This window comes from Enhydra lutris, unplaced genomic scaffold (genome assembly GCF_002288905.1).
Source record: "Enhydra lutris kenyoni isolate GAN:26980312 unplaced genomic scaffold, ASM228890v2 scaffoldscaffold101, whole genome shotgun sequence".
In the NCBI taxonomy this organism is placed as follows: Eukaryota; Metazoa; Chordata; class Mammalia; order Carnivora; family Mustelidae; genus Enhydra; species Enhydra lutris.
In genome coordinates this window covers 168,967-188,912 of record NW_019154185.1, presented here as the reverse complement: position 1 = coordinate 188,912, position 19,946 = coordinate 168,967, and positions in this window count along the sequence as shown.

The following is a 19,946-nucleotide window of genomic DNA, read 5'->3' as shown; positions in this document are numbered from 1 at the left end:
GAATGGCTACATGCATCCAGGGTTCCTACTTGGAGGACACTGGAAGAGCTGGGCTCATGCCTATTTCAGCCTTCTAACCATTCTGGGCAATTCCCTAACCCTATTGAGGTCTTCACCTTTTCCTCTCAGTGGTTCCCGGAAATCCCATATCCTGTTTATACATATTTGTGTAACCCTTTCACCTGGAGTGTGGTCTGGACTTAGTGATTCCTACCATTCCACAGAACATAGCAAAATGACCCACAAGCCCCTTCTAAGATTTAGTTATAAAAGCTCATTGCCCAGTCTCATGCTGACTCTGACCCCTATTCTCTCTCAGATCTTCACTCAGGTGTACAAGCACCTATGTTGAACCATGACCCAGACATGTGCACGTTACATCCCAATGAGGTCCAACAACAGACAGAAGAACTCAGACCTTTGAGACGGACTGAATCCTGGAAAACAACCCTAAGTGAACTCAGGTTCTCGTGAATCAGGTCGTGTCTTGGTGTTTTCAACAGCCCCTAAGTACTGAGAAACTCTGGCAGGAGCCTCTAGCTGGGCAGTCATGGATTCCTGATCCTCTAAGACTGTGCAAAATTGTTTGTTGGTTAATCCACTGAGTGTGGGGTAATGTGGTCACACAGAACTAGGAGCAGGGTACTGATACTGTCCACCTGCCCCAGGCCTTGGCCCTCCTCCCCTTCCTCCCTGCTCCTCTCTTCAGCTTCTGCCAATGCCCCTGGCCTTATTTCTAACTTCACTGCAGGAATGTCATATTGTTTCCAATCCTCTGCACCATGGTGCCCTCTGGCAGGCTGAATATACTCTGATTTGTGCATGGCTGTCTCCTTCTTTTCCTGCCATAGGAATTCTCAATCTCATCTCAGCACAGCCTTTTCACGCCCCTTACTTGATGGAGCTCAGGACCCAGTTTTGGTCCCGTGCTCCTTTTTTTTTTTTCCTTTCCTTTTTTTTTTTTTTATATTTTATTCATTTATTTTACAGACAGAGATCACAAGTAGTCAGGGAGGCAGGCAAGGAGGGAGGAGGAAACAGGCTCCCCTGAGCAGACAGCCTAATGCGGGGCTCGATCCCAGGACCCTGAGATCATGACCTGAGCCAAAGTCAGAGGCTTTAACCCACTGAGACACCCAGGCATCCCTCCCTTGCTCTTTTCTTATAGGGCAAATGTTCTTTTCATTCACCTTTTTGGTTCATGTTTTTCCATCTTCCCCTATAGACCTTAAGCTCCTAGAGAGAGAAACTGGTTGCCTGATAAACACTGGCACCAAATGAGTGCTCAGGGCACAGTGGCTGAATGAACAGGCTAGAGGATCCAGTCCACCATTGACCAGCTCTATTGTTGAAGCCTATTTGATTCTCGTCTTCCTGGAGGGTGGTGCTGAGGGTGTGTCAGACTGCACATTTTTCCCAGAGCGGCCTATGATATTGGGGTGGGTTTACAGGCCTTGTGGGTTTCTCCTCATCTGGAGGATTTGGGCAACAGAGACAGGCAGTTTCTTTGGGAGAGCAGGCCCAGTGATGCGGTGTGGTTCTGGAGGACCCATCATGGAAGGCATGTGGGTCAGGGCTTTGGGATGGAAGTCCAGACAAAAACTCTGGTAAGGGTTAGGGGCGAGGTGATGGTAGGCCCGATCTGCGGATTCTGAGGGCCAGCTCCTTGGGATTTGAAATTCAGGTGGCTGGGAGGCAGTAGCGCAGGCTTTTCTGTCTGAATTGTGTGTCTAGGATGGCCTCGGAATGGAGGGGTGCCCTCATGGGTCCATGGGAGATTCTTCCTCTCTGGGGATTCTGCCTAGCTCCCAACAGTTTGGTGTCTTTCTGGGTGAAGGCAACAGTGCTGTTTTCCGTCTCAGGGGTCCCGCCCAAACAGGGATTCCAGAGAAGGGTTCTGGGTCCCAGCGCTGGAAACCCCATTAAAGGTTAGGATTTGGGACTAGGGGCATGACAGGCCCACTCTGAGGGCTCCTGTTCCAGCTCCCAAGGGGGCTTTTTTGAAAGGAGTCTCAGGCTGAGGGTCACAATGCCTGTTTGTGCCCATCTGTCCCTCCTGAGTGGGCGTGGTCTCATGGGCCATGCAGCTGGCTCCCACTCTGAGGGATTGACAACCATCTCAACATCCAGTTTACCTGCCATGGGGAAGGAGGAGTACTCATTTGTGCCTCAGGTTCTCCCATGGGCAGGAATTTGAGCTAAGGTCTGGGAACAGATACCTGAATACACAGGTTGGTTGGAGATGACTGCCTCAGGCCAGGGCAGGTCCCACCTGCAGGATATGGGGTCCACTATCTGGGTGGCTGACAGGAGGTCGGCGCTCGGGCTGTGTCAGGCAGAGCATTAGTTCACAGGGCTGCCTATGATATTGGGGTGCCATTGAGGGCCGTGCAAGTGGATCCTCATGTGGGGTTTCTGGGCAGACCAATGTGGCACTTCTTCTTTCTGGTTGGCAGGCAGATGGCTGCGTTTTGGCTCTAGAATTCCCAATATGGAGGGCTTGCAGGCAAGGAGTGTGAGGACGTAATTTTAAAAACACAAGCTACCGTTAAGTTAGTGATGAGCGCAGTTCCCGAGAGGCAGTTTTCTTTCTCAGGACAGGAGGGGTTCTGTTGTATAGCTCAGGGACCACCTGTTGGACCATATGTAGGTTTTCCAGAACAGGCCTTTGGGGACAGAGGCCTGAAAATGTAAACTACGGTTCTGATGAGATCTTAGGGGCATTTCATGTTCAATCTTCGGACTCAGGGCCATTGACCTGCGTGTCTTCCTGGAGGTAGGTGCTGAGGGTGTTTCAGACTGTGCATTTTTTACAGTCGGCATATAAAATCAGGGTGGTCTCAGGGACCTTGCAGGTTTCTCCTAATCTGGAGGGTTTGGGCAACTGAGATGGGCAGAGTTTCCTCAGGAGAGCGGGCCCTGTGATGGGGTGTGTTTCTGGAAGCCTATGATATTGGGGTGCCATTGAGGGCCGTGCATGTGGATCCTCATTTGGGGTTTCTGGGCAGACCCAAAGGATACTTCCTCTTTCTGGTGGGCACGCAGAAGGCTGCATTGGGGCTCCAGAATTCCAAATATGGGGGCCTTGCAGGCGAGCTGTGTAAGGAAGTATGAAAACACAAGCTACCGTTAACTTCAGTTCCAAGCGCATGGCAATTCCAATGTGCAGGGGCTGTTTCGAGATCTCCAGCACCTGAGAAACGGCGAGTGTCAGATGTCTTCTCACGGTGGAGTTTGTATCCATGATGGTCAAGGAATGGAGGGGTGGCCTCAAGAAGACTTGGAGGCTTTCTCAAGATGGAGCTTGTGAGCTGTTCCAAACAGCAAGGTGTCCTTCTGCGGGTCCAGAGAAGTCCCTTTGGAGGGCACCACCGTCCCCCATATGGAAAGATTTGATAGCAGAGCTCTCTGAATGGATGCCTGGAAAGCCCACCTCGCATTACCATTGCAGCCCAGGAACAGGGCAGGCTTAATCCGCTGGCTTTGGTTCAAAGTTCCAAGTGATCTGAGTTAACGGAGGTTCTCAGTCTGATGGGTCACAATGCTGCATTGTGTCTAGGGAGACCTTAGAAGGTGGTGGTGCTCTCAGGCCATGCCGGATTCTCCTATCCTGAGGGTTGGACCCAGTTCCCAAGAGCCAGGTTTCCTTCTCGGGACAGGCGGGGTTCTGTTGTATGGCTCAAGGACCACATGTTGGACCATATGTTGGTTTTCCAGAATAGGTCTCTGGGGATGGAGGCCTGAAAACGGAAGCTATGTTTCCGATGAGGTCCTAGAGGTATGTCAGGTTCAATCTTTAGACTCAGGGCCATTGACCTGCATGTCTTTCTGGAGGTAGGTGCTGAGGGTGTGTCAGGCTGCGCATTTCTTCAAGAGCGGCTCATGAAATTGGTTTGGGCTCAGAGGCCTTGCAGTTTTCTCCTAATCTGGAGGGTTTGGCAACTGAGATGGGCAATGTTTCCTCAGGAGAGGGGGCCCAGTGATGGGGTGTGTTTCTGGAGGCCCCGTCCTGTAGGACATATGGGTCAGGGCTCTTGGACCAAACCCTTCAGACACAAACTCGGGAAAGGGTTAGGGGCGAGGTGATAGCAGGCCCGAACTGCAGACCCTGAGGGCAGCTCCTCAGGATTGGAAATCCGGGCGGTTGAGAGGCAGTAGCACAGGCTTTTCTGTCTGGATTGTGTGTCTAGGATGGCCACAGAATGGAGGGTGGCCTCATGCGTCCAAGGGAGATTCTTCCTATGTGGGGATTCTGCCTGGCTCCCAAGAGTTTGGCTTCTTTCTGGGGGAAGGAAAGAGTGCCGTTTTTGTCGCAGAGGTCCCGCCCAAACAGGGATTCTAGAGATGGGTTTTGGGTCCAGGCACCTGGATAACGCCATCTAGCTTTAGGATTTGTGCCTAGGGCCATGACAGGCCTGCTCGGTGAGCTCCTGGTCCAGCACCCGAGGGGGCTTGTTTGACTGGGGTCTCGGGATGAGGGTCACAATGCCTGTTTGTGCCCAGCTGCCCCTGATGTGTGGGTGTGGTCTCATGGCCCATGCAGCTGGCTCCCACTCTGAGGGTTGGACAACCCTCTCAACATCCAGGTTTTCTGCCATGGGGAAGGAGGAGTACTCTTTTGTGCTTCTCGTTCCCCCAAGGGCAGGAATTGAGCTATGTTCTGGGTACAGATACCTGAATACCCAGGTTGGTTTGAGATGATGGCCTCAGACCAAGGCAGGTCCCACCTGCAGGATATGGGGCCCACTATCTTGGTCGGGGCTCGTGCTATGTCAAACAGAGCATTAGTTCATAGGGTGGCCTATGATATTGGGTTGCCGTTGAGGGTCATGCAAATGGATCCTCATGTGAGGTTTCTGGGCAGACCCATATGGCACTTCTTCTTTCTGGTTGGCAGGCAGAGGGCTGCAGTGTGGCTCCAGAATTCCCAATATGGAGGGCTTGCAGGTGAGGAGTGTGAGGACTGAAGTCTGAAACACAAGCTAAGGTTAAGTGCAGTGCTGAGCACATGGCAGTTCCAATGTGCAGCGGCTGTTTCGAGATCTTCAGCACCTGAGTAACGGCGAGTGTCAGATGTCGGATTCCACTGCAGTTTGTATCCATGATGTCCAACGAATGGTGGGGTGGCCTGTAGGAGCCTGGAGGCTTTCCCAATCTGGAGCTTGTGAGCTGCTCCAAACAGCAAGGTGTCCTTCTGCGGGACAGCAGAAGTCTGGTTAGAGGGCACCTGGGTCCCCCATATGGAAAGATTCAATAGCAGAGCTCTCTGAATGGATGACTGGAAAGTCCACCTCGCATTACCATTGCAGCCAAAGAACCAGGCAGTCTTGATCCACTGGCTCTGTTTCGAAGTTCCAAGTGATCTGAGTTCATGGAGGTTCTCAGTCTGAAGGGTCACAGTGCTGCTTGGTGTCTAGGGAGATGTTAGAATGTGGCTGCAGCTCTGGGACCATGCAGGATTCTCCTAGTCTGAGGGTTGGACCCAGTTCCCAAGAGCAAGGTTTCCCTTTCGGGACAGTAGGCGACCAGTTGTATGGCTCAGGGACCACACTTTGGACCCCATGTTGGTTTTCCAGAACATGGCTCTGGGGACAGAGTCCTGAAAAACTAAGCTAAGGTTCCGAGGAGGTCCTAGGGGCATGTCAGGTTCAATCTTCGGACTCAGGGCCATTGACCTGCATGTCTTCGTGGAGGTCAGTGCTGAAGGTGTGTCAGACTGAGCATTTTTTTCCAGAGCGGCCTATGAAATTGGGGGTGGGCTCAGGAACCTGGCTGTTTTCTCCTAATCTGGAGGGTTTGGGCAACTGAGACCAGCAGAGTTTCCTCAGGAGAGCAGGCCCAGTGATGCTATGTGGTTCTGGAGGCACTATCCAAGAAGCCATGTGGGTCAGGGCTTTGGTACTGCAGTCTTCAGACACAAACTCAGGTAAGGGTTCGGGGCGAGGTGATGGAAGGTCCGATGTGCAGACCCTGAGGGCAGCTGCTCGTGAATTGAAATTCGGGTGTCTGGGAGGCAGTAGCAAAGTCTTTTCTGTCTGAATTGTGTGTCTGGGGTGGCCACGGAATGGAGGGGTGTCCTCTTGGGTCCATGGGAGATACTTCCAATCTGGGGATTCTGCCGGATCCCAAGAGTTTAGTGTCTTTCTGGGGGAAGGGAAGAGTGCTGCTTTCCGTTTCAGGAGTCCGGCCCAAACAGGGATGCAAGAGAAAAGATCTGGGTCCGGGCACCTGGAGAAACCCAAGAAGGGTTAGGATTTGGGCCTAGGGGCATGATAGGCCCTCTCTGTGGACTCCTGGTCCAGATCCAGAGGGGTTTGTTTGAAAGGGTTCTCAGGCTGAGGGTCACAATGCCTGTTTGTGCCCAGCTGCCCCTCCTGAGTGGGCTTGGCCTCATGGTCCATGAAGCTGGCTCCCACTCTGAGGGTTGGACAACAATCTCAACATCCAGTTTTCCTGCCATGGGGAAGGAGGAATACACTTTTGTGCCTCCGGATCCCCCATGGGCAGGCATTTGAGTTAAGTTGTGGGGACAGATACCTGAATACCCAGGTTGGTTCAAGATGAAGCACTCGGGTCAAGGCAGGTCCCACCTGCAGCATATGGGGCCCACTATCTGTGTGGTTGAAAGGAGTTCGGGGCTCGGGCTTTGTTAGTCTGAACAATAGTGAGTTCACAGGGCACCCTATGATATTGGGGTGCCTTTGAGGGCCATGCAGGTGGATCCTCATGTGGAATTTCTGGCAGTCCGATATGGAAATTCTTCTTTATGGTGGCTCCAGAATTCCCAATATGGAGGGTTGCAGGCGAGGAGGGTGAGGTCGGAAGTCTGAAAACGCAAGGTACGGTTAAGTTCAGTCACCATCGCAAGGCAGTTCCAATGTGCAGCGGCTGTTTCGAGATCTCTAGCACCTGAGTAAGGGCAAGTGTCAGATGTCTGTTCATGATGGAGTTTGTATCCCTGATGGCCAACGATTGGTGTGGTAGCCTCCAGAAGCCTTGGGGTTTTCCCAAGCTGGAGCTTGTCAGCTGCTCCAAACAGCAAGGTGTCCTTCTGTGGGATAGGGAAAGTCAGGTAAGATGGGTGCCGGGTCCCTCATATGGAAAGATTCGATAGCAGCGCTCTCCGAATGGATGCCTGGAAAGCCCACCTCACGTTACCATTGTAGCCCAAGAACAGGGCAGGTTTGATCAGCTGACTCTGGTTCTAAGTTCCAAGTGATCGGAGTTGACGGAGGTTCTCAGTCTGACGGGTCACAATGCTGCTTGATGTCCAGGGAGGCCTTAGAATGTGGCGGTGACTCTGGGGCCATGCAGGATTCTCCTGGACTGAGGGTTCGACCCAGTTCCCAAGATCAATGATTCCTTCTCAGGACAGGGGTGGTTCTTTTGTATGGCTCATGGACCACATGTTGGGTCATATGTTGGTTTCCAGAACAGGCCTCTGTGGAGAGAGGCCTGAAAACCTAAGCTATGGTTCCGATAAGGTCCTAGAGGTATGTCAGGTTCAATCTTCGTACTCAGGGCCATTGCCCTGCATGTCTTCGTGGAGGTAGGTGCTAAGGGTGTGTCAGACTGCGTATTTTTTTTCCAGAGTGGCCTATGAATTTGGGGTGGTCTCAGGGGCCTTGCATGTTTCTCCTAATCTGGCGGGTATGGGCAACTAAGACGGGCAGAATTTCCTCGGGAGAGCAGGCCTAATGATGCGGTATGATTTTGAACGCCCCATCCTGGACAGCATGTGGGTCAGTGCTTTGGAACAGAAGTCTTCAGACATAAACTCGGGTATTGGTTAGGGGCGAGGTGATGGCAGGCCCGATCTGCAGACCCTGAGGGCAGCTCCTCAGGATTGGAAATTCGGGCAGCATGGAGGAAGTAGCACAGGCTTTTCTGTCTTGATTGTGTGTCTAGGCTGGCCATATATGGAGGGGTGGCCTCATGGACCCATGGGAGATTCTGCCTATATGAGGATTCTGCCCGGCTCCCAAGAGTTTGGTGTCTTTCTGTGGGAAAAGAAGAGTGCTGTTTTCCGTCTCTGGGGTCCCGCCCAAAAACAGATTCCAAACTCGGGTCTGGGTCTGGGCCCCTAGATAACAACACCAAGCATTAGGATTTGGGCCTCGAGACAGACAGGCCCTCTCTGGGGGCTCATAGTTGAGCTCAGGTGGTGGCTTGTTTGAAAGCATACTCAGGCTGAGGATCACAATGCCTGTTTGTGCCCAGCGTCCCCTCCTGAGTGGGCGTGGTCTCACGGGCCATGAACCTGTCTCCCACTCTGAGGATTGGACTACCATCTCAACATCCAGTTTTCCTGCCATGTGTAAGGAGGAGCACACTTCTGTGCTTCCGATTCCCACAAGTGCAGGAATTTGAGCTGCATTCTGAGGACAAATATCTGAATATCCAGGTTGATTGGAGATGACGACCTCGGGGCAAGACAGGTCCCACGTGCAGGATGTGGGTTCCGCTCTCTGGGTGGCTGACAGGAGGTGGGGGCTCAGGTTGTGTCAGACAGAGCATTAGTGAACATGCGGCCTATGATATTGGGGTGCCATTGAGAGCCGTGCAGGTGGATTCTCATGTGGGGTTTCTGGGAGAGCCCATAGGGCACTTCTTCTTTCTGGTGTGCAGGCAGAATGTTGCGTGGTGGCACCAGAATTCCCAGTATGGAGGGTTTGCAGGCATGGAATGTGAGGAAGGAAGTCTGAAAACACAAGCTACGGTTAAGTCCAGTGCCAAGCGCATGGCAGTTCCAACGTGCAGTGGCTTTTCGAGATCTCCAGTACCTGAGTAAGGGCATGTTTCACATGTCTGCTCACAGTGGACTTTGTATCCATGATGGCCAAAGAATGGTGCAGTGTCCTGGAGAAGCTTTGCAGGATTTCCCATGCTGGAGCTTGTGAGCTGCTCAAAACAGCACAGTGTCCTTCAGAGTGACAGGGGAGGTCCGGTTAGTGGGCTCCAGGGTACCCCATATGGAAAGATTGGATAGCAGAGCTCTCCGAATGGAAGCCTGGAAAGCCCACCTTGTGTTAAAATTGCAGTTGATGAAAAGGGCAGGCTTGATCCGCTGGCTCTCGTTGTAAGTTCCAAGTGATCTGAGTTGATGGAGGTTCTCAGTCTGAAGGGTCACAATGCTGCTTGGTGTCCAGGGAGAACTTAGAATGTGGCGGTGGCTCTGGAGCCATGCAGGAATCTCCTACCCTGAGTGTTGGTCCCAGGTCCCAAGAGCAAGGTTTCCTTCTCAGGACAGGCGGGGTTCTGTAGTATGGCTCAGTAATCACATGTTGGACCATACGTTTGTTTTCCAAAGCAGGCCTCTGGGGACAGAGCCCTGAACACCTAAGCTAGGGTTCCGATGAGGTCCTAGGGGCATGTCAGGTTGAATCTTCAGACTCAGCATCATTGACCTGCGTGTCTTCCTGGAGGTAGGTGCTGAGGGTGTGTCTGACTGCACATTTTTTCCAGAGCAGCCTCTGAAATTGGGGTTGGGCTAGGGCCCTTTCAGGTTTCTCCTAATCTGGAGGGTTTGGGCAAATGGGTCAGGCAGAGTTTCCTCGAAAGTGCAGGCCAAGTGATGTGGTATGGTTCTGGAGGCCCCATCCTGCAGGGCATGTGGGTCAGGGCTTTGGGACCGAAGTCTTCAGACACAAATTCGGGTAAGGGTTAGGGGCGAGGTGATGGGAGGCCCGATCTGCGGACCCTGAGGACAGCTCCTTGGAATTTGCATTCCGGGTAGCTGGGAGGCAGTAGCGCAGGCTTTTCTGTCTGAATTGTGTGACTAGGATGGCCACGGAATGCAGGGGTGGCCTCATGGGTCCATGGGATATTCTTTCTATCTGGGGACTCTGCCTGGCTCCCAAGAGTTTGGCGTCTTTCTGGGGGAAGGGAAGAGTGCTGCTTTCCGTCTGAGGGTCCAGCCCAAAGAGGGACTCTAGAGATGGGTTCTGGGTCCAGGCGCCTGGATAACACCCCTAGTGATATGGTTTGGACCTAGGGCAATGACAGGCCTGCTTGGTGAGCTCCTGGTCCAGGACCCGACACGGCTTGTTTGAGTGGGGTCTCGGGCTGAGTGTCACAATGCCTGTTTTTGCTCAGCTGCCCTTCCTGAGTGGTTGTGGTCTCATGTCCCAAGCAGCTGGCTCCCACTCTGAGGGTTATACAACCATCTCAACATCCAGTTTTCCTGCCATGGAGAAGGAGGAGTACCTTTTTGTGCTTCTCGTTCCCCCAAGGGCAGGCATTTGAGCTAAGTTCTGGGGAGAGATACCTGAATACCAAAGTTGGTTCGAGATGATGGCCTCGTGCCAAGGCAGGTCCCACATGCAGGATATGGGGCCTAATCTGGGTGGCTGACAGGAGGTCAGGACTCGGGCTGTGTCAGACAGAGCATTAGTTCACAGGTTGGTCTATGATATTGGGGTGACGTTGAGGGCCGTGCAATTGGATCCTCATGTGAGGTTTCTGGGAAGACCCATAGGGCATGTCTTCTTTCTAGTGGGCAGGCAGAAGGCTGTGTGGTGGCTCCAGAATTCCCAATATGGAGGGCCTGCTGGCATGGAGTGTGAGGACGGAAGTCTGAAAACACAAGCTATGGTTAAGTTCAGTGCTGAACGCATGGCAGTTCCAATGTGCAGGGTCTGTTTCTAGATCTTTAGCACCTGAGTAAGGGCGAGTGTCAGTTGTCGGCTCCCCCTGGAGTTTGTATCCATGATGGCCAACGAATGGTGGGGAGGTATCCAGAATCCTTGGAGGCTTTCCCAAGCTGGAGCTTGTGAGCTGCTCCAAACAGCAAGGTGTCCTTCTGCGGGACAGGGAAGGTCCGGTTAGAAGGTACCAGGGTACCCCATATGGACAGATTCAATAGCAGAGCTCTCTGAATGGATGCCTGGAAAGCCCACCTCGCATTACCATTACAGCCGTGGTAAAGGGCTGGCTTGATCCGCTGGCTCTGCTTAGAAGTTCTAAGTGATCTGAGTTGATGTAGGTTCTCAGTCTGATGGGTCACAAGGCTGCTTGGTGTCCTGGAGACATTAGAATGCGGCGGTGCTCTGGGGCCATGCAGAATTCTCCTACCGTGAGAGTTGGACCCAATTCCCGAGGTCCAGGATTTCTTCTCTGACAGGAATGGTTCTGTTGTATGGCTCAGGGACCACATGTTGGACCATTTTTTTTTTCTGAAGAGGCCTTTTGGGACAGAGGCCTGAAAATGTAAACTAGCATTCCATTGAGGTCCTAGAGGCATTTCAGGTTCAATCTTTGGACTCAGGGCCATTGACCTGCGTGTCTGCCTGGAGGTAGGTGCTGAGGGTGTGTCAGGCTGTGCTTTTTTTCCAGAGCGGCCTATGAAATTGGGGTGGGCTCAGGGGCCTTGCTGGATTCTCCTAATCTGGAGTGTTTGGGCAACTCAGAGGGGCAGAGTTTCATCAAAAGAGCAGGCCCAGTGATGGGGTATGGTTCTGGAGGCCCTGTCCTGGAGGGCATTTAGGACAGGGCTCTGGGACTGAACTCTTCAGACACAAACTCAGGTAAGTGTTTGGGGCGAGGTAATAGAAGGCCCGATCTGCAGACCCTGACGGCAGCTCCTCAGGATCTGGAATTCGGGCGGCTGGGAGGCAGTAGCAAAGGCTTTTCTGTCTGGATTGTGTGTCTAGGATGGCCATGGAATGAAGGGGCCACCTCATGTGTCCATAGGAGATTCTTCCTATCTGGGGATTCTGTCTGGTTCCAAAGAGTTTGGCCTCTTTCTGGAGGAAGGAAACAGTGCCCTTTTCCGTCTTCAGGGTCCTGCCCAAACAGGGATTCTAGGGACGGGTTATGGGTCCAAGCGCCTGGATTACCCCACCAAGTGTTAGGATTTGGTCCTAGGGCCATGACAGGCCTGCTCTGTGAGCTCCTGGTCCCGCACCCGTGGGGGCTTGTTTGAAAGGGGTCTTGGGCTGAGGGTCACAATGCCTGTTTGTGCCCACCTGCCTCTGATGAGTGGGTGTGTTCTCATGGCCCATGCAGCTGGCTCCCACTCTGAGGGTTGAACAACCATCTCAACATCCAGTTTTCCTGCCATGGGGAAGGAGGAGTACTCTTTTGTGCTTCTCGTTCCCCCCAAGGGCAGGTATTTGAGCTAAGTTCTGAGGACAGATACCTGAATACCTAGGTTGGTTTGAGATGACGGCCTCGGGTCAAGGCAGGTCCCACCTGCAGGATATGGGACCCACTATCTGCATGGCTGAAAGGAGGTCGGGGCTCGGGCTGTGTCAGACAGAGCAATAATGAGTTCACAGGCCAGCCTATGAATTTGGGGTGCCGTTGAGGGCCATGCAATTGAATCCTCATGTGAGGTTTCTGGGCAGACCCATAGAGCACTACTTCTTTCTGGTGGTCAGGGAGAAGGCTGTGTTGTGCCTCCAGAATTCCAAATATGGAGGACTTGAGGGGAATAGTGTGCGGGCTGAGGTCTGAAAACACAAGCTTAGGTTAAGTTCAGTGCCAAGCACATGGCAGTTCCAATGTGCAGCGGCTGTTTCAAGATCTCTAGCACCTGAGGAAGGGCGAGTGTCTGATGTCTGCTCACTCTGGAGTTTGTATCCATGATGGCCAAAGAATTGTGTGGTAGCCTGAAGAAGCCTTGGAGGCTTTCCCAAACTGGACCTTATGAGCTGCTCCAAAGAGCAAGGTGTCCTTCTGTGGGACAGGGCAAGTCTGGATAGAGAGGTCCAGGGTACCACATATGGAAAGATTCGATAGCAGAGCTCTCCGAATGGATGCCTGGAAAGCCCAACTCGCATTACTATTGTAGGTGAGGAACAGGGCAGGCTTGATCTTCTGGCTCTGGTTCGAAGTTCCAAGTGATCTGAGTTGATGGAAGTTCTCAGTCTGACAGGTCACAATGATGCATGGTGTCCAGGGAGACCTTAGTATGTGGCGGTGGCTCTGTGCCCATGCAGGATTCTCCTACCCTGAGGGATGGACCCAGAGCTAGGATTCCTTCTCGGGACAGGAGGGGTTCTATTGTATAGCTCAGGGACCACCTGTTGGACCATATGTTGGTTTTCCAGAATAGACCTTTGGGGACAGAGGCCTGAAAACGTAAGTGACGGTTCCGAACAGGTCCTAGGGTCATTTCAGTTTCAATCTTCGGACTCAGCACCATTGACCTGTGTGCCTTCCTGTAGATAGGTGCTGTGGGTGTGTCAGACTGTGCATTTTTTCCAGGGTGGCCTATAAAATTGGGGTGGTCTCAGGGCCTTGCAGGTTTCTCCTAATCTAGAGGGTTTGGGCAACTGAGACAGGCAGAAGTTCCTCGGGACAGCAGGTCCAGTGATGGGGTGTGTTTCTGGAGGCCCCATCCTGGAAGACATGTGGGTCAGGGCTCTGAGACCAAACTCTTCAGACACAAACTCAGGTAAGTTTTAGGGGCGAGGTTATAGCAGGCCCAAGCTGCAGACACTGAGGGCAGCTCCTCGGGATTGGAAATTCAGGCAAATGGGAGGCAGTAGCACAGGGTTTTCTGTCTGGATTGTGTGTCTAGAATGGCCACGGAATGGAGGGTTGGCCTCATGGGTCAATGGGAGATTCTTCCTGTCTAGGCATTCTCCTTGCTCCCAAGAGTTTGGTGCCTTTCTGGGGGAAGGGTAGAGTGCTGTTTTCCATCTCAGGGGTCCCGCCAAAACAGGGATTCCAGAGACAGGTTCTGGGTCCGGGCACCTGGGTAACACCACCAACGGTTAGGATTTGGGCCTAGGAGCATGACAGGCCCTTTCTGGGCCTCCTGGTCCAGCTCCCGAGGGGGCTTGTTTGAAAGGGGTCTCGGGCTGAGGTTCACAATGCCTGTTTGTGACCAGCTGCCCCTGATGAGTGGGTGTGGTCTCATGGGCCATGCAGCTGGCTCCCACTTTGAGGGTTGGACCACCATCTCAACATGCAGTTTTCCTGCCATGGGGAAGGAGGAGTATTCTTTTGTGCTTCTCGTTCCCCCAAGGGCAGGCATTTGAGCTAAGTTCTGGGGACAGATTGCTGAAGAGTCAGGTTGGTTCGAGATGACGGCCTCTGGTTAAGGCAGGTCCCACCTGTAGGATATGGGGCCCGCTATACGGGTGGATTATAAGAGGTCGGGCCTAGGGCTGTGTCAGACAGAGCATTAGTACACAGGCTGGCTTATGATATTGGGGTGCTGTAGAGGGCCGTGCAAGTGGATCCTCATGTGGGGTTTCTGGGCAGACCCATAAGGCACTTCTTCTTTCTGTTGGGCAGCCAGAAGGCTGCACTGGGGCTACAGAATTCCAAATATGGAGGGCTTGCAGGCGAGGAGTGTGTTGACGGAAGTCTGAAAACACAAGCTACAGTTCAGTTCAGTGCAGAGCATATGGCATTTCCTATGTGCAACATCTGTTTCAAGATCTCCAGCACCTGAGTAAGGGCGAGTGTCAGATGTCTGCTCATGCTGGAGTTTTTATCCATGATGCCCAGCGAATGGTGGACTAGCCTCAAGATGCTTTGGAGGCTCTCCCAAGCTGGACATTATGAGCTGCTCCAAACAGCAAGGTGCCCTTCTATGGGACAGGGGAAGTCCGTTTAGAGGGCACCAGGCTCCCCCATATAGAAATATTGGATAGCAGAGCTCTCCGAATGGATGCCTTGAAAGCCCACCTTGCAATACCATTGTAGCCGAAGAGCAGGGCAGGTTGGATCCGCTGGCTCTGGTTCGACGTTCCAAGTGATCTGAGTTGACAGAGGTTCTCAGTCTGACGGGTCACAATGCTGCTTGGTGTCCAGGGAGACCTTAGAATGTGGCAGTGGCTCTGGGGCCATGCAGGATTCTACTACGCTGTGGGTTGGACCCAGTTCCCAAGAGCAAGTTTTCCTTCTTGGGACAGGAGGGTTTCTGTTTTATGGCTCAGGGACCACATGTTGGACCATATGTTGATTTTCCAGAACAGGCCTCTTGTGACAGATGCCTGAAAACGTAAGCTACGGTTCTGACGAGGTCCTAGGGGCGTTTCAGGTTCAATCTTTGGACTCAGTGCCATTTACCTGCGTGTCTGACTGGATGTAGGTGCCTAAAATTGTGTGCACATTTTTGTCCCTAGAGACTGACAAAATTAGGGTAGGATAAGGGACCTTGTGTGTTTCTCCAAATCTGGAGGGTTTGTCTACTGTGACTGGCAGAGTTTCCTTCAGGAGGGCAAGCCCACTGCTGAGGTGTGGCTCTGGAGGCCCCATCCTGGAGGGCTTGCGGGACAGGGCTTTGAGGACAAAAGTATGCAGGCACACATTCATTTTAGGGTTAGTGGCAAGGTGATGGCAGGCCCGATTTGCAGACCCTGAGAGCAGCTCCTCGGGATTTGAAAATCGGGCATCTGGGAGGTGGTGCACAAGCTTTTCTGTCTGAATTGTGCGTCTAGAATGGCCATGGAATGGAGGGGTTGACTCATGGGTCCATGGGAGATTCTTCCTCTCTGGGGATTCTGCCCAGCTCCCAAGAGTTTGGTGTCTTTTTGGGGAAAGGGAAGACAGCTGTTTTCCATCTCAGGGGTCCCGCCTAAACAGGAATTCCAGAAAGGGGCTCTGGGAATGGGCACCTGGATAACACCACCCTGGGTTAGATTTTGGACAAGGGCATGGCAGGCCTGCTCTGGGGTCTCCTGGTCCAGCTCCCTAGGGGCTTGTTTGAAAGGGGTCTCAGGCTGAGGGTCACAATATCTGTTTTTGCCCAGGGCGGCCCTCCTGAGTTGGCGTGGTCTCATATGCCATGCAGCTAGCTCCCACTCTGAGTGTTGAACACCCTTCCCAACAGCCAGTTTTCCTGCCATGGTGACGGAGGTGTACTCTTTTGTGCTTCAGGTTCTCCCATAGGCAGGGATTTGAGCTTAGGTCTGGGGACAGATGCCTGAAAACCCAGGTTGTGTTGAGATGATGGCCTCGGGCCAAGGCAGGTCCGACCTGCAGGATATGGGGCCCGCTATCTGTGTGGCTGACATAAGGTCGGGTCTCAGGCTGTGTCAGACAAAGCATTAGTGCACAGAGCACCCTCTGATATTGGGGTGCCATTGAGGGCCGTGCATGTGGATCCTCATGTGGGGTTTCTGGACAGACTCATGGGGCACTTCTTCTTTCTGGCGGGCAGGCAGAAGGCTGCGTGTGACTCCAGAAATCCCAATTAAGAGGGTTTGGGTGCCACGAGGGTGAGGATGGAATTGAAAACGCAAGCTGCCATTCAATTTAAGGTCGAGCACAAGGCAGTTCCAATGTGCTGTGACTGACTCGAGATCTGCAGCACCTGAGTAAGGGCAAGTGTCTGATGTCCACTCATGCTAAAGTTTGTGTCCCTGATGGCCGACAAATGGTGGGGTTGCCACAAGATGGCATGGAGGCTTTCCCTCCCTGGGTCTTGTGAGTTGCTCCAAATAGCAAGGTGTTCTTCTGTGGGATAGGGGAAGTCTGGTTAGAGGGCTCGAGGTTCCCCCATATGGAAAGATTGAATAGCTGAGCTCTCTGCATGGATGCCTGGGAAGACCACCTCGCGTTACCTTTGCAGTGGAGAAACAGAGCAGTTTCGAGCTACTGGCTCTTGGTTGTAGTTCCAAGGGGGCTAAGTTGACAGGGGTTCTCAGGCTGACCCTCACAATGCTGGTTGGTGTCCAGGAGACCTTAGAATGTGGCTGTGGTGGTGGCTCAGGGGCCATGCAGTATTCTCCTACACTAAGGGTTGGACCAAGCTCCCAAGAGCAAGGTTTCCTTCTGGGGACAGAAGGGGTTCTGTTGTGTGGCTCCAAACACATGTTGGACCATATATTGGTATTCTAAATCAGGTCTCTGGGGATAGATTTCTGAAAACCTAAGCTAGGGTTCCAATGAGGTCCTAGGGGCATGTCACATTCAATCTTCTGACTCAGGGCCATTGACCTGGGTGTCTGCCTGGAGGTAGGTGCCTAGGGTGTGTCAGACTGTGCATTTTTGTCCAGAGCGGCCTACGAAATTGGGGGTGGGCTCAGGGGTTGCAGGTTTCTCCTCATTTGGAGGGTTTGGGCAACTGTATCGGGCAGAGTTTCCTTCAGGTAGGCAGGCTCAGTGCTGCGGTGTAACTCCAGAGACCCCATCCTGGAAGGCGTGTGGGCCAGGGCTTTGGGGACAGAAATCTGCAGATACCAATTCAGGTTAGGGTTAGGGGGGAGGTGATGGCAGGTCCGTTCTATAGACCCTGAGGGCAGATCCTCAGTATTTGAAATTGGGGCTGCTGGGAGGCAGTAGCGCAGGCTTTTCTGTCTGGATTATGTCTATAGAATGGCCACGGAATGGAGGGATGTCTCATGGGGCCATAGGAGATTCTTCTTATCTGGGGATTCTGCCCAGTTCCGAAGAGTTTGGTTTCTTTCTGGGGGAAGGGAAGAGTGCTGTTTTCTGTCTCAGGGGTCCCTCCCAAACAGGGATTCCAGAGACGGGTTCTGGGGCCGAGTGCCTGGAGAACCCCACTGAGGGTTAGGAATTGGGGCTAGGGACATGGCAGGCCTGTTCTACCGGTTCCTGTTCCAGCTAACTACGAAGGGGGCTTGTGTGAAATCAGGCTAGGCTGAGGCTCACAATGCCTGTTTGTGCCCAGGGCGGCCCTCCTGAGTGGGTGTGGTCTCCTGGGAAATGCAACTGGCTCCCACTCTGAGGTTTGGACACCCATCCCAACAGCCATCTTTGCTGCCATGGGGAAGGAGGAGTACTCTTTTGTGCTTCAGGTTCCCCCATAGGCAGGGATTTGAACTCTGTTCTGGGGACAGATGCCTAAATACCCAGTTTGGGTGGAGATGACGGACTCAGGATACTGCAGGTCCCACATGCAAGATATGAGACCCATTATCTGGGTGGCTGACAGGAGGTTGGAGCTCAGGCTGTGTCAGACAGAGCATTAGTGCACAGGACGGCCTATGATATTGGGGTTCCATCAAGGGCAGTGCAAGTGGATCCTCGTGTGGGGTTTCTGGGCAGACCCAATGGGCACTTCTTCTTTCTGGTGGGCAGGCAGAAGGCTGCGTGTGGCTCAAGAATTCCCAATATGGAGGGCTTGTTGTCCAGGATTGTGAGGATGGAAGTCTGAAAACACAAGCTACAAGTAAGTTCAGTGCCAAGCGCACAGCAGTTTCAATTTTCAGCGGCTGATTTGACATCTCCAGGACTTGAGTGAAGGCGAGAGGCAGATGTCCGCTCATGCTGGAGTTTGTGCCCATGATGACCATCGAATGGAGTTGTGGCCTCATGAGGCCATGGAGATTTACCCACGCTGGGGCTTTGAGCTGGTCCAAACAGCAAGTTTTCCTTCTGCAGGACAGTGGGAGTCCAGTTAGATGGTTCCAGGGTTTCCTATATTCAGAGATTGGATAGCAGAACTCTCCACAGGGATGCCTGGAATGCCCAACTTGCGTTACCATTGCAGCTGAGGTACATGACTATTTTGATCTCCTGGCTCTGGGGTGGAGTGCTAAGGGGACTGAGTTTACAGGGAGAATCATTCTGACACATTACAATGCAGGTTTGTATCCAGAGAGACCTGAGATAGTGGCCTTGGCTCAGGGACTTTGCAGGATTTTCGTACCTGGAGGGTTTTACACAGCTCCAAATCGCAAGCTTCCCATGTGGAGATGGGAGGTGGTCTGTTTTGTGTCAAGTAACCCCAAAATTCTTGTATTCAAAAACATGCCTCTGAAGAGTGATACTGGAAACCAAAGCTAGGGTTCAGATTAGTGACTTGGGGCAAGTCTGGATCAATATTCTGTCTCTGGGGACAGAGTATCATACATTGGCTCAGGCTGGAATTTGCGACTATGAAGGGCCCTGAATGAAGGTGTGGCCTCATGAGGCCATGGAGGGTTTTCCACTCTTCGCGTTGTAAGCTGCTCCAAACTGCAAGGTTCCCTTCTGCGGTACAGGCGAGTCTTGTAGGATGGCTCAAGGCTGCCCAATACGGAAAGATTCGAGAGCAAGGCTCTAAGGATGGGTGCCTGGAAAACCCACCTCGAATTCCAATTAGCTCCTAGGCACAAGGCAGATTTGATCTGGTGGCTCTGCTGCGAGCTCCCCAGGGGCCTGAGTTGAAATGGACTCTCATGTTGATGAGCCGTAATGTGGGTTTTTGTCCATGGAGACCTTGTAGCGGTGGCTCATGGGCCCAGCAGGATTCTCCTACCTGGAGGGTTTGACACAGCTCCACATAGTAAGGCTCCCATCTGGAGACGAGAGGTTTTCTGTTTGGTACCTCAGGAAACCCCCATATGCTGGTATTCAAAACCATGCCTCTGAGGAGAAATGCCTGCAAACCTATGCTAGGGTTCAGCTTAGGGCCTAGGGGCCTGTCCGATTCAATCTTCTGGCTCTGGCAACATCTGTCTGCGAGTCTGAGGGGAGGTGGTTGCTCAAGTTGTGTCAGAAAGTGCCTTTTGGTCCAGGGCACACACACAATTGTGATGTCCTTGGGGCCTTGTAGGTTTCTCCTAATCTGTAGGGTTTTCACCTATGTGATGGGCACAATTTCCTTCAAGAGGGCAAGCACCACCCTGCAGTGTGTCTCCAGAGGCCCCAGCCTGGAGGGTGTGTAGGCCAGGGCTGTGGGGACAGAATTCTGAAAACAGAAACTCATGGAAGGTTTTGGGCAGAGGGTATAGCAAGTCCCTTCTACAGTCCATGAGGGGAGCTCCTCAGGATATGACATAAGGGCTAGTGTGAGGTGGTAGCTCAGGCTTTGGTCTCTGGATTTTGTATTAAGGATGGCCATGGAATGGAGGGGTGGCCTCATGAGCCATGGATGATTCTCCCTATCTGGGGATTTGGCTGGGCTCCCATTAGTTTGGTGTCATTCTGTGGGAAGGGAGGAGTCCTGTTTTCTGTCTCAGGGATCCCTCAAAATGTGGGAGAACCTGAGCAGAACCTCAGGTACAGGCGAACATAGACCCCAACTTTGGTTAGGATTG